This window comes from Anopheles marshallii, chromosome 2 (genome assembly GCF_943734725.1).
Source record: "Anopheles marshallii chromosome 2, idAnoMarsDA_429_01, whole genome shotgun sequence".
NCBI classification, from domain to species: Eukaryota; Metazoa; Arthropoda; class Insecta; order Diptera; family Culicidae; genus Anopheles; species Anopheles marshallii.
This window is the reverse complement of record NC_071326.1, coordinates 44,460,186-44,472,612: the sequence shown is the minus strand read 5'-3', so window position 1 is coordinate 44,472,612 and position 12,427 is coordinate 44,460,186.

Below are 12,427 nucleotides of genomic sequence, written 5' to 3'. Positions count from 1 at the left end.
GTTTGCAATAAGGACTTGGTGAGTTAAAATCCCCGCCAGTTACGTAATGTTGCCTACGTTTCGTGGAAAAGGCGTCCATGCGGTTTTATCCCTATACTGTATCGTACGACTTGATGAATCTGTAATGGTTGGAAACAGAGAACAGAGAGCAAGGTATTAGCAAGGCATAAGGTATTAAGAACAGAGACACAACTAATCAAATCTTACATAAAAAAAGTTTTTCTTTGCCTAGCCGGAAGGTTAGGGCTACATTCATTAAACTATTATGAAGTAGCACAATTAGGTCAAATTGACTATGTAAGGAAGATCAACACTTTCGAAGATCGAAGCTCATCATGCGTCTCTTTTCAGCAGGTGGTGCTGTAGAAGCCTTGATCGATTGATATTCGAGAACTCTTCACGAAAGCAATTAAGAATTAGAACTTAACAGAACGATCGACGGACGTACCGTCAATTGTTTAATTGCATCCAATCATCTTTACCCCGCATGGTAGAACTGGACTCTCTGGAAGGGTCCAAAAGCACGAATCTATTTCATTGCTAGTAACGTAATACAGTCATTTTCATTTCATTTCAATTATTCATCTAAACTAATTTATATACTAATATATTGTCGAATTTAAAAAAAACCGAAGACAATCGAACCGTAACAGAATGATCACAATTGAAATATTACTCTTCAGAACCTTTTATCAAAATGTCCGTGTATGTTTGCACGTTTCCCTTTTAAGATCGCAAAATTCTTTTCATGGCCTGAAAATATTCCCCAATAAATTGCAAAATCTCCCAAGCGGATCAGATGTTTCCTTATATGGTTCGAAACCCTGCGAAATTGATGAAGGCGACCATCTTCAACAAACAGCAAAAGACAAACCAAATGGTCAAAAAGATAATTACATTGTAACGTTCTGTAACGCACTTTGGGTTTTTGTGTACTTCACCGCCTTAGATTCACGTGTGGAAAATCAAGGTAAATGTAATTCTCCAAAATACACTATTTTACGCCACCTGACTAATCCGCGTTTATTGCGACCTCGTCTGTTTGATAGGAATTCTTTCCGTGTGCAAAAATACGTAATACATAAGAGTCCAAGATCCAAGAATCCTCATCTATCTCATCCAAGAATACGAAAAATGACTGTTTAATATTTTTGCCTCGTAACAAATTATCGGAATCTTGTAATTTCCTAAATATTTTTAGACACCCACTCCTTTAGATCTTTAAAATAAAGTTGTTGTGTAAGTTCAAAATTACTTGTAAGTATCTATATTGGAAATTTGTACCTGGTATTCCTGAAACCCTAAGCTTAGAGAGAATGAAATACAAAAATATTAGATTTTCTTCCAAAAGAGCTGCAAACAATTGAAAACTGCATGTACTGCGCATCCGCTGATATTGTTTAAGAGATGTCTTGGCTGTTTAATTAAAAATCGAAGACGCTTTTAGCAGACACATGAACTACTTATATATCGGAAATATGATTAACATGACGGAATGAGTGAAACAATCAGTGGTATCAGTGATGTATCTTATTTATTCAACAGGGTCTGTAATTTCAACCACATTCTGACAAACTCAATTTGAATGTCTATCAAACTGTCTAACTGCATCACATATCACTCATCTCTACCCTGATAGCAGGAAAACCACACCAAAAGCATTTCGTTCCACAAGCGCATATAGCCCACGAGCCCACGTTGATTAATGCATTGAAAAGCCCATTTGCTATTCACGCTCCTGCCGACGGGTGTACACACTCTTCCGGTGTGCCCGATGCAACGACAAAACGGTTGTCAACGCTTCCGCCAAAGTGGACATTAAAATCACCTTCATTAAGCGCACAACGTTGAGATGGGCATGCGGACACGGTGACGCATTACATATCCCATCACGGAACACGTTGCGTCGTGTTGCTTTCGTTCCACGGTACAATACATGTTGCGCCGCATAGTCAAATTGGCCTGAATGTCATTCTACCACCTTCCCGAAGAAGGCCTATCGGCCGGAACCTTTAGAACAACAACAACAACAACAACAACCAAATCAAGCTGGCCGACCGCCAATGCAATGTTTGAATCGCACCAGAGCCAACATGAAGAACGGGACCAATATTGAGCGAGATTGAAACACAAAAGCTGCTTCCGACAGCCGTAGTTGCCTTTCTGCCACGAAGAGCAACCGCGCGCGATGCCTAGATTGAATTAGAATAAGTGCGAACCAGCACACTTTGCACGCTTGGTGGCGATTAACTCTGATGTACCGGTCGTGTCCATCAACCGTGCGGGGTTGCTACGCTTTATTCATTCAGCCACGGCGGTAGTACAACCCTTGCGCGAACGAACTGTTGCTAGTGCAGTCAGGTGCACACCGTGAAATATTTACAAGCGGCACGAAATTGGAAACTGTAACACTTTTCAATGTCAAATCAGTGCCACACATCATGCTAATACGGAGTGGATCATTTTCGCATTCATTAGACGATAAGAGTCATCCAACATCAAACACTACACCTGTACCCTTATCATCCCCATAAGGCTCTCCCCGAATCTACATATCACTGTCGCTCATAGCCAGATTCAATCGATTGATTGTGTAGCTGGAATTATTTGGGTTTCGTAGATAAGAAATAATAATGGGCTTCATCGGTTGTCCATTTCAAATCATCAACACCCTCGAACAAGTAGTACTAAGGTTAAAAGAATAACCTTTTTTGTGCAGGCCGGTCGCGGTACAACTCTAACCCACAGCCGTCAAACTCCTTATCTACAAGGAAGCCGAATGGCCATAGTAACAAAAACCAGACAAACGCAATCAAACTTGCTTATGGGGAGAGCGAGGGTTCTAGAATAGGGCTGGCTGAGTCAGTTGATAGTAGTAGAGGTGTTAACCCTACACTATCACTATCATTATCAGATGTTTATCGGTACGTGACGGTGCACAGATCCCAATTGCTGTTATTAGATCTCATGAGCCGCAATAGCATTAATACAAACTAATATAAACATATTTTAAAATTAAACCATCTTTTCCTCAAGTAGACCACAGTGTTTAGCAGCAGAACGTTTAGCTCGAGAGACTTTTTTTTGAGCGACCTTGACGATGATAATTATAACGAATTTCGCTTCATCTCCGTTTCGTTCTCCCCGCGCCACTTTTGGTGTCGATGACCTTTTCGGTTCCTTTTTCTTTCATCACTAATTTCAATCGATTCACGTGTATGCGGTCACGAAACACCATTGACACGGGAGGTCCAAACAAACGTCATCCCATCTTATGTTACCTAATCGTACAGCTTTTTTTTTTCTTGGGTCATGGACGTCGGCTGAGCTTTTGGGCGATAGATTTGCACAACATGCTGTGCGCTTTCTGTTCGAACCCTTGTTTTGGATCGATAGCGCCCAGCTACGCGTTGTCGTTGTTCATTGCCGTACGGAAACCAGCGACAAGCACACCTCCTGACAAATCTGACGATAGCCAATGGCGACGGTGGTCTAATGTTCAACGCTGTTCTAAATTGTATAGTCTGTTGGTAGGTTTGCTGATAGTGGAGGCCGCACAATCAGTACATGTGCGTTTGGGCGACGAACGCATGCCATGTGCTCTTCCATGGTCATGGAACACACTATGGTGATGATTCCCGAAACACGGCCAGAGGAGAGTAAACTTGGCATGGAAAAAGAAGCCACAAAGGTTTGCGCTGGTCGAATGGAAGAGATATGCGCAACCGGGAGCAAATCTATCATTAGACCAGCTGTGCGGAAGGGTTTCGGGAAGAATGACAGAGGATATTTTGTAATTAAAGAATAACTCCGAAAACTATTAAATTGATTGCCAATGATTGTTTCGCAACTGTTTCTGTACAAGCGCTACGATTCGCAACAATGTTGTGTGCACAAGTTAGTTTTCCCACGCTTCTGTAATCGAAATGGCCCTTGAACTTGGCCCCACCAAACCATGGTTTCTTCACCTTAGAGCACGGTGTCAGAATTTTGTTGATCATACGGTTGTAGCATCATAAAATGCTATCCATTTGGTTGCGTTGGTAGAGACACGAGAGAAAAACAAATTGAAGAAAAAAAGGTAAAAATAACAATCACAGCAAATGCAATCCATCCTCCGACCGTTTGTCCCATAGGTGTTCTCTCACAAGCAACGAAACAGGTGCCGAGTGTTTCTGCGGCTAACACACAAATCTTCGCAAACGTGAGCATCTTTTTCGTAAACCGGTAAATAATAAATTTTAAAAATACTCCCATCACAAAAACGTGCACATTACACATTCGTTTCCGCCCCTGCCCGCTGCTGCGGTACCCATTTCCCGGTCGATGTTCACCCATTCGAGGCTTTCACTTGTGCGAATGTTGTTCTGCCTTTTGGCTCCCTTGTGCGCACTATTGCTTTTATACAACGCCGATCATCAACGGCAATGGTCGAAACGCACACAGACGACAACCACAACACCATCGGATGATTTTTGTCGGAAAATTTCAACATACACCAATCATCCGGTGTAAACGGTGCGACAAACACCGCTGCATAATTCATGTGACGCAATATTGCAACGGCCAGCGGGATGGGTCGTGGTAGCGATGCAGTGAGCTGTTCGCGATGGTGAACTGATAGGGTGATGGCTTTTTATGCGACACTATAGAAGCTTGTACGGGGCTTGTTATACGACACCATTACAGTTTACCACAATCTACGAAAGTCTCTAAAGAAAACACCTCGAGGGTTCTAATCCCAACACACCCTGCGTACCATCTTTGGCGGTTCACACTAGAACGTACCAACCGTAGCACAACGGTTTGTTGATGAATGTTTAACCTTCGATCTGTTTTCTGTACCTTCCATGAATGCACTGCACGGTGAACGGTACGTGAGGGAATGTGACAGAAAGATGATAATGTCATCTGTTTGTCTACGTCCCATCGTCTGTCGGCTCTGAAGCGCAACGATCAGCTGATCATACTGGCCGATGGCGGCAACACTGGTTGTAATAAGTATTTTTGCTAATCGAACATTTGGACCGACTTAAACGAAAGATTTTGTCGAATTGGTTCCAGCTAGAGTCACCATTGCTCAACCAACACACGTCCGAATGGTTGAGTTCCAAACTCCATTAGATTACAATATACTCTCCTTATCAACTGCTCAGAATCAAGGCATCCAATAGATTACTGGATGGTATATGTCGACATATCCAAATGTCTTCGTAATGGCTTACTAAACGTATTTTGACGGAAAATTGATTAACCTTTTAAAAAAACAGGAGATATTCTTCAGGAGATATTGAAAAACAAGTGACAATGCAAACGGTTCTGGTAAAAGAGAAAGATATCGTAAAATACGTTACTAATTACTACACTCCCTTATCTCCTTCGACACGAAATGAAACTGGAACAAACAGATTTCTCGTCATTTCCATTCGATTAATAATACGTTGTAACCAAGAGTGGTGTTTAAGTGGTGTGACTGATATGCTCAGAGATATATTTTAAACTGGAACAATCCTGATAGAGTGAAGTAGATAGTAGAACAATACCCTGATAAGATAATTACTGCACAACCAACGCACCCAAAAAATCTTCTTTTGCATGACAGTGTGGAGATGATACATTCCATCGTCAATTCGCATCCTTGCATTCGGTAATTGTCACAATTCGTCAACTCAACTACCAGTACGATCTGTGTCGGCGTTAAGAAAGAAAAAATAGCGTGCCAAATTACTGTTCTAGAATTGTTCCTTTCTCCGTATCTATTAGCCCTAACACAGTGACGTATAAATAGTGGTACCGAATGTTGGCAAACAGCCCGATAGCGAAGCCCAAATGGTATCCTTCTCACCGAGCAAGAAAACTATGTGTTTCGTACCTTCGCAAAGAAAAACGAGAAAACAATGGAAGGCGATAGAATTTATCGATAAAATTGGAACTGCCTGGTATCTCAACCCCAGGCGCATTCGTTATTGATTCTGAGCCACCTAACGATCAAACATCATTAAACAGTCCTCCCATGCATTAGCAAGCAACGAACACGATTGGAACGGAATTGGATTTGTGGAAAGTTTTCCTTTTGATTACTAGAAGTGGGTCTCGCCTCTGTGACTATCTCTGCCGAAGCACTATCCTTAATGGTATGGGCTGATCCAGAGGTCGCACGGCCAGTGACGGAGCATGACACTGAGCTAATGGCGAACTTTCGGCACGGCAAAGCTTGAAGCTTGACGGCTAAAAATAGCATCACCGCCAGTACTGCTACACCCCATCGACGGCAGCAGTACTTTACTGTCCCGAAAGTCCTGCGGAAATCACAGCAAGGACACACACATCTGTTCGTTGGTGGGCTCGTTTAACGGGCCACACACTGAGGCCGCTGGTGCACGGTACCCATTGTGAGTTGTAGTTTGTGCATATATCTATCCTTTAGAAATTCTAATTTTACTACAATGGCTTCTGGACAAGGACAAAAAAAAAATTGAACAATCTCACCTCCAGATTCGTCCTGATTTGCACCTGCATACACTGCAGGCAGCCAATGCCACATGCCAAATTGTAAGAAGCGGATGGATAAGCCCATTGACCTAGATCGCGGTACGGAAAGTTGCTTCCGGTTGCATCTTTCATGGTTAGCTCGCGGTACACGGTTTCCGCCTCCCGCGGGAATTGAACCAAGCGGAAGAGGTAAGAACGTACCATCCGGTAAGATGTGCATTTTGTAGCTCGTGCAAATGTTCTCAAATTTAAATTATGCAAAATGAGCAGCTTACAGTCTTTTGGCAAGATTGCATCGTACGCCGAAGTGAGAATCTTCTCGAACGGCCGACAATTTTACGAACCCTACTACAAACGAGGAGCATAACGTTTCACACTATCTACCGAATGTTTGTTTTACCAAACGGTGGGAAAGATAGTTTCCGGAAGGATAGCCACATAAATTATTAACACGACCGTGGCCTGCGAAAACTCCTGGTGCAGCATTCGGTGAATTGTGGAATTCTAAAGTAAAGTTATTTGTTCCCCACACCCCGGTATCGGTGTTTTACCGCCGATTGGCTTCTTTTTAAAATTGCATAGTTTGTTCTTTAGAATGACTTTGAAACATTACCTTTGCCGTGTCCGGGAGTACTAACTCTTCTTGCCAGTTTCTGGCCATATTTTACGTTGCTTAAGAATTTAAACTCGAAGAAATTCGTTTTATCTACTGATTTGTGATCAATTTTTCGTTGAATTTTCGTTTGTTAAAAATTAACCATCCACTGGGTGATTTGCTAACTTTAACGTATGCCTGCACATTTTCTTTGAGTTCCACTGGTCACCAAGTTTGTGTTCAAAGAGCATAAAGTGTTCAAATTGTACATCCATTTCCGGCCGTTTGGATCAAATAGTTGCATTCCAACCAGAACACACAGAATATGTTTCGTGTAAACAATGCACTGTAGCGCTATAATCCACCTATCGTACATTGTTGTGACATTTAGATCCATCACAATGTATGCTGCACTTGTGCTGCAAATAAAATATGATTACCAAGCGCTGCTCAACCGGAAGAAATTTAAAATAAAACAAACAGACAATGGGCGATTTCTAATGCGCACGGGGCACTGGAGACTAATGCGTCTCACAGAAGTGTGGCATTTCAAGTAACGTGGCCAAGTATGAAAAGCGTAAACAAATGTGTTCTTGAGCAAGTGGGACAAAAAAAAGGCACTGTTTAACAAACTTTATTGTTTAGATAATCATGTTTATAATTCAAATATAAATAAGTTTAAACCATCTAGACGTGTTGATGCAATATAAAACAACTAAAAGCAAAACGCAAACGAAAATGCTTAATAAATATGGAAAATGATTAAAATATGTGCATATAAAATGGTGCATTGCCACACATTTGGAATGTTTCGCTAGTACATGGACACACTCATTAAACACAATGACCTGTTCGCAATTATCAGCAAAAATGCATCTATCTTTCGCTAACTTCCATCCGAATGCACCAAATTGCTAGGGCATCGCTTTGCAGGATGATAAATTACACCTAAAGCCCACCCATTCACCTCGCTTTACAACATCAATGGGATTGTGGGTTCTAGTTCGCTTCCGCACCACATGCTGCTGACACAATTCTGCTTCTGGACCGTTCCAACCATCACGGAGAGCTGAGAGATCGTGTAGCAATGTAGGTCAGCGGCGTCAGAGAGAAGTGTGGCTGTAGTTACGCTGATAGCAATGTTTCATCCCCGGGATTGCCTTTTTCGCCGGCGACACAAAATTAAAGTGTAATTAGGTGGAAAAAATCGTTTCCTCGGTGACAAATTAAAACAGTACCTTTCGAACAGTGCCGTCCCCTTTCAAGGAAGACGGCACCTTTCAGCAGTGTTGTGAACAAAACCTACCCCATTTCAATCGTTTTGAGCTGCAGACGGATGACGTGATGTGCTCCATAAATCAACAATCGAAGATAGACCAGTATCAACTGCATAATATATCATTTGTCACAGATTTTTCACCTTTTTTACTTTGATACTCTCCGTTCATACGGACGGTCCATGAAACCGAATATCACGTTCACTTCAATGCTTTGCGTGGCGTCGTTAACATCAGACATATTAAGTTACCTTCTTTTGAATTTGATTAATTCGTCTTCTTCGACGTCAAACGTTTCGCCATGTACTTACACTTCGTTGACTGAAGTCAATATTATGCAACAATGGTACAAAACAAAGCGAAGTGACGTGATTTTGATATTGCATGCATAATAGATTTTCTTCGTATCGTGGCAAAAGTATCCTTTCGGCAACTATTCATAACTTTATGGAAATATTGGGTACATTTTCGGGAGGTTTATGCTGTACCTGTACTACTTGATGGTAGTAACATGTAACGATCAGTATAATTGTTTTTCTCCCTCGCTCTATATTTCTAGATTCATTTGTGCTGGTATCCGCATCACCAACGCTGACAGAGCAGCTTCGGTAGTATTTATATATTTATTTCTATTTGCACAACAATTAGCCAGGCATAATAAATGCCTGAAGGACAGTACGTTTCACTGAGAAATCGTCTTAATTGCGATGGATTGCAACGCAAACAGTGCTCACGGGTACAATGGATCAAATGGTCAGCCTGATTTACACGTTTTGTTTTCCTTCATGTCATATCTTGGACAGCGTTATAATATTTATTTATGTTTTCTAATGATGACTGAATACGAAATTATACGAAATTTATACGAAAGTATAAATGAATTCATTTGTTCATTTTTAATGCTTCTTTGATGTCGAGAGATGCGAAGACTGTATATTGCAACAGTGTTATATTTTATGGAATATAGAAAAAACTTTCAAGAATTTGAGGAACACTTATTTGATTACGGTATAAACAATATAATTATAAACATTTATCATTTGCACTTGACTATTTTTCCTCTGTTAATCTCCACGAAACCCTTATATAATACATAATTTAAGGCATTTGTATGTATTACCATGATAAGCTGCACCATCACTGCCAACTGTTAAGGAACACAAACGCCGATCGAAATATTACCAGATGCACACAACAATTCACTGTCCTACACAAACCCGGCGCGTCTTTTATGTGCTAAATATTTTTGCAATACAGAAAAACCACCTTCATTAGTTGATTCATCAATGGCAATCACACCGCTCCAAACCACGCCAAACAAGCACCACGCGGTACGGGAATGCACAACTCCCCGATTTTACCTAACGCCGTGCGCGCGCGAAGCCTTTCAAAATGTTCCGTAACGCTCGATCGAAAGCGCACACACACACACACACCCGGAGTACGCGTACCGGAACGATTGGTTAGCTTCACATTATTTAGATCATCCTACACTGATAATGATGCCACCACACAGATCGGACACTTCCAGAAGCCGGCTTTGAATGACGCTTGACTGCGAAGCTGACAGTTAACCTCTCCGATTACGCGCGGCGCGTTCTTCGGCCATCCGCTTCACTAGCTGCCGTTTGCCTGTTGACGTACCACCTCGAGGGGCTGTTCTGCCAGCGCAACCCGCAACATCAACCTTGTCTTCGTGCTGTACCACCTATCCGGCACCTTATCATCTATCGTTATCTGTTGCGTTCGGTGGTGAAAGTTGTGGCGAGAAAAGAAGAGTGCAAACACAGCAAGCTCTCGGCGACAACTATTGTACGGTCGGGCGTGTTCGAACTGTTGCTGGTAGGTGTGGATGCACTCGAAACATATGCAAATCTTACGCGCAATTCGGTTGCTCTCGTACAAACTTGGTTGAAACACTTCGATCACATGTTGGAAGGCACATCACAACAACGTAAAATTCACAACCACAGCAGCTTTTGGACAAGCGTGCTACAAGAAGGGGGTTTTCCCGAGGATATCTCGCGAAATGCCGAAGCAGCGTCTTCTGCAAAGGTCACGAACGGGAACGAACGTTAAGCCAAAACAGAAACCATCCACAACGGTTGTGACGCGCGTGCGTGCTGAAGGTGGTTTGTTTTGGTGCTTTAAAAATATCGTACCCTTTTTTCGCACTGCCACTGCTGCCACGAATAGCGCAAAAACAAAAAGCACCCCGAAAAGACAAACTCAAAGGCCAAACAACTCCCCGCGTCAAGCTTGGTGCGCGATGGGTTTTGTGTGAACAAACGTTTCGGCCTGGCGGTACTGCCACACTGAACACTTGCCCGCCCGACACGCCACGGTAATCGATTGGGTAATTATAAACAAAAACAAAAACCCCTCCCAAAATGTTACACTCGCGGCCACCTGCAATCCACCTGCACCGACAACTGGCACCCGTCTGCCCGTCGTCCGATCAACAACAGCACACTGTCGGTTGCGATGGATCTGGTGCGGAACAAGGGGCTGGGAAATTTAAACCGTGCCACTCAACAAAGCACAGAACGGACAGCATCTTGTGGTCTAATCGAAACACAAACACCACCACATGGTATTAGACGATGTCTTCTGTTTGCAGTTCGCGTGCACTAGTTGCTCCGATTCATTGTACGGACGGAGATTGTGCTCTTGAGCGGCGCACAATGGGGGTTTTTGTCTGGCCGCTTCGGCCGAGAGCTCGACGGGTTGTGGCAGCTTCGATGCCGGAAGCTAAACTGCTTCAACGGTTCGGAACGGAACAGATCCAACAGCCGCTCACAGATCACAGCCCAGCGCGGCCACTCAACCGACGCATGAACGCAATACGTCAGATGATGATCTTCCGGAGCAATCCAACCAATGCGATCGCAACGTTCAACGAAATGAATACGTTTGAGTGCAGCGGATGATCACACTGCACGAACGAATGAATCAATAAAGGCGAACGTTCACGTGAAACATTTGTTCCTGGATGTCGGTAAGCGATTTTACATTTCCGCACTTTTTCAGCTGGCTTTGTGTATGGTTTTTGTGCGAAGTTATGCTTTATAACAATAAAAAGAATGTTCATTGTTGGTAGAGCACTTCATATTAATAAAACAAGTTCTTTTCCGACAAATTTACCAGTTCTTTCCGGAATCTTTCATATCGTTACGGAGATGCTGTTTTTAGAGATTCTGTAATAGTTATTGGTACAATGCTGTGTCTCTACTATGTCCACTATGTCCAGGATATTTTATAACATGTTTGAAATTCGACTTTAACGAAAATATAGAATTGCGTTGCACGTGCGATCGTATCAATATCGTATCAGGTCCCCTACGGAAGAAGACGCATTCTTGCAGCCCGTCTCTCCGGAAGCCAACACATTCTCCCCAAGCGCGATTCTCACGTTTCGCAATAGGTAGCAATCAGTTCTCGAAAGGTATAAAAGAACAGGAAAGATAGGGGATTAGGTGATTTATTTCACACTTAGTTTTCGTACTGGTCGGAAGTGATGCAAGTTGCCACTAACAATCAATACAAATTATATTTTTATTGTAACTTGTGGTGAATCGCATAATTATAGCGCAATTTAGAAAAACTATTACGCTTCCTTCAGTAGGATATCGACAAAATTTAAATTTCAATTAACGGCTTTTTAGGCCAATCAACGATAAACTTCAATGTTTAAATAAGCATTAAATATCCAACAATAGGGCGGCCCAGTTGCGTATTGGTAACAGAGCCGATCTTCACACGACAGGACCGGTCCAAAATCCCATCCGGATCAAATCTCCGTACACAGAACTGACTATCCGGCTACGGATAAATAAAGTCAAAAAAGAAGGCCAGAAATGGCAGACTTAGACCTATTATATGATATATAATTATATATGACTTGACCATTCCTCTATTATTCAATAAAAAGTTGAATAATCCGCGCAAACTTTTGCCACTTTGTTCATTTTATATTCATATTTTTTAGATTGTACCATCAATAGCTACACAAGAGATATGTTTCATTAAACTATAATGAACGGAGATTTGACCAAAATCTTAT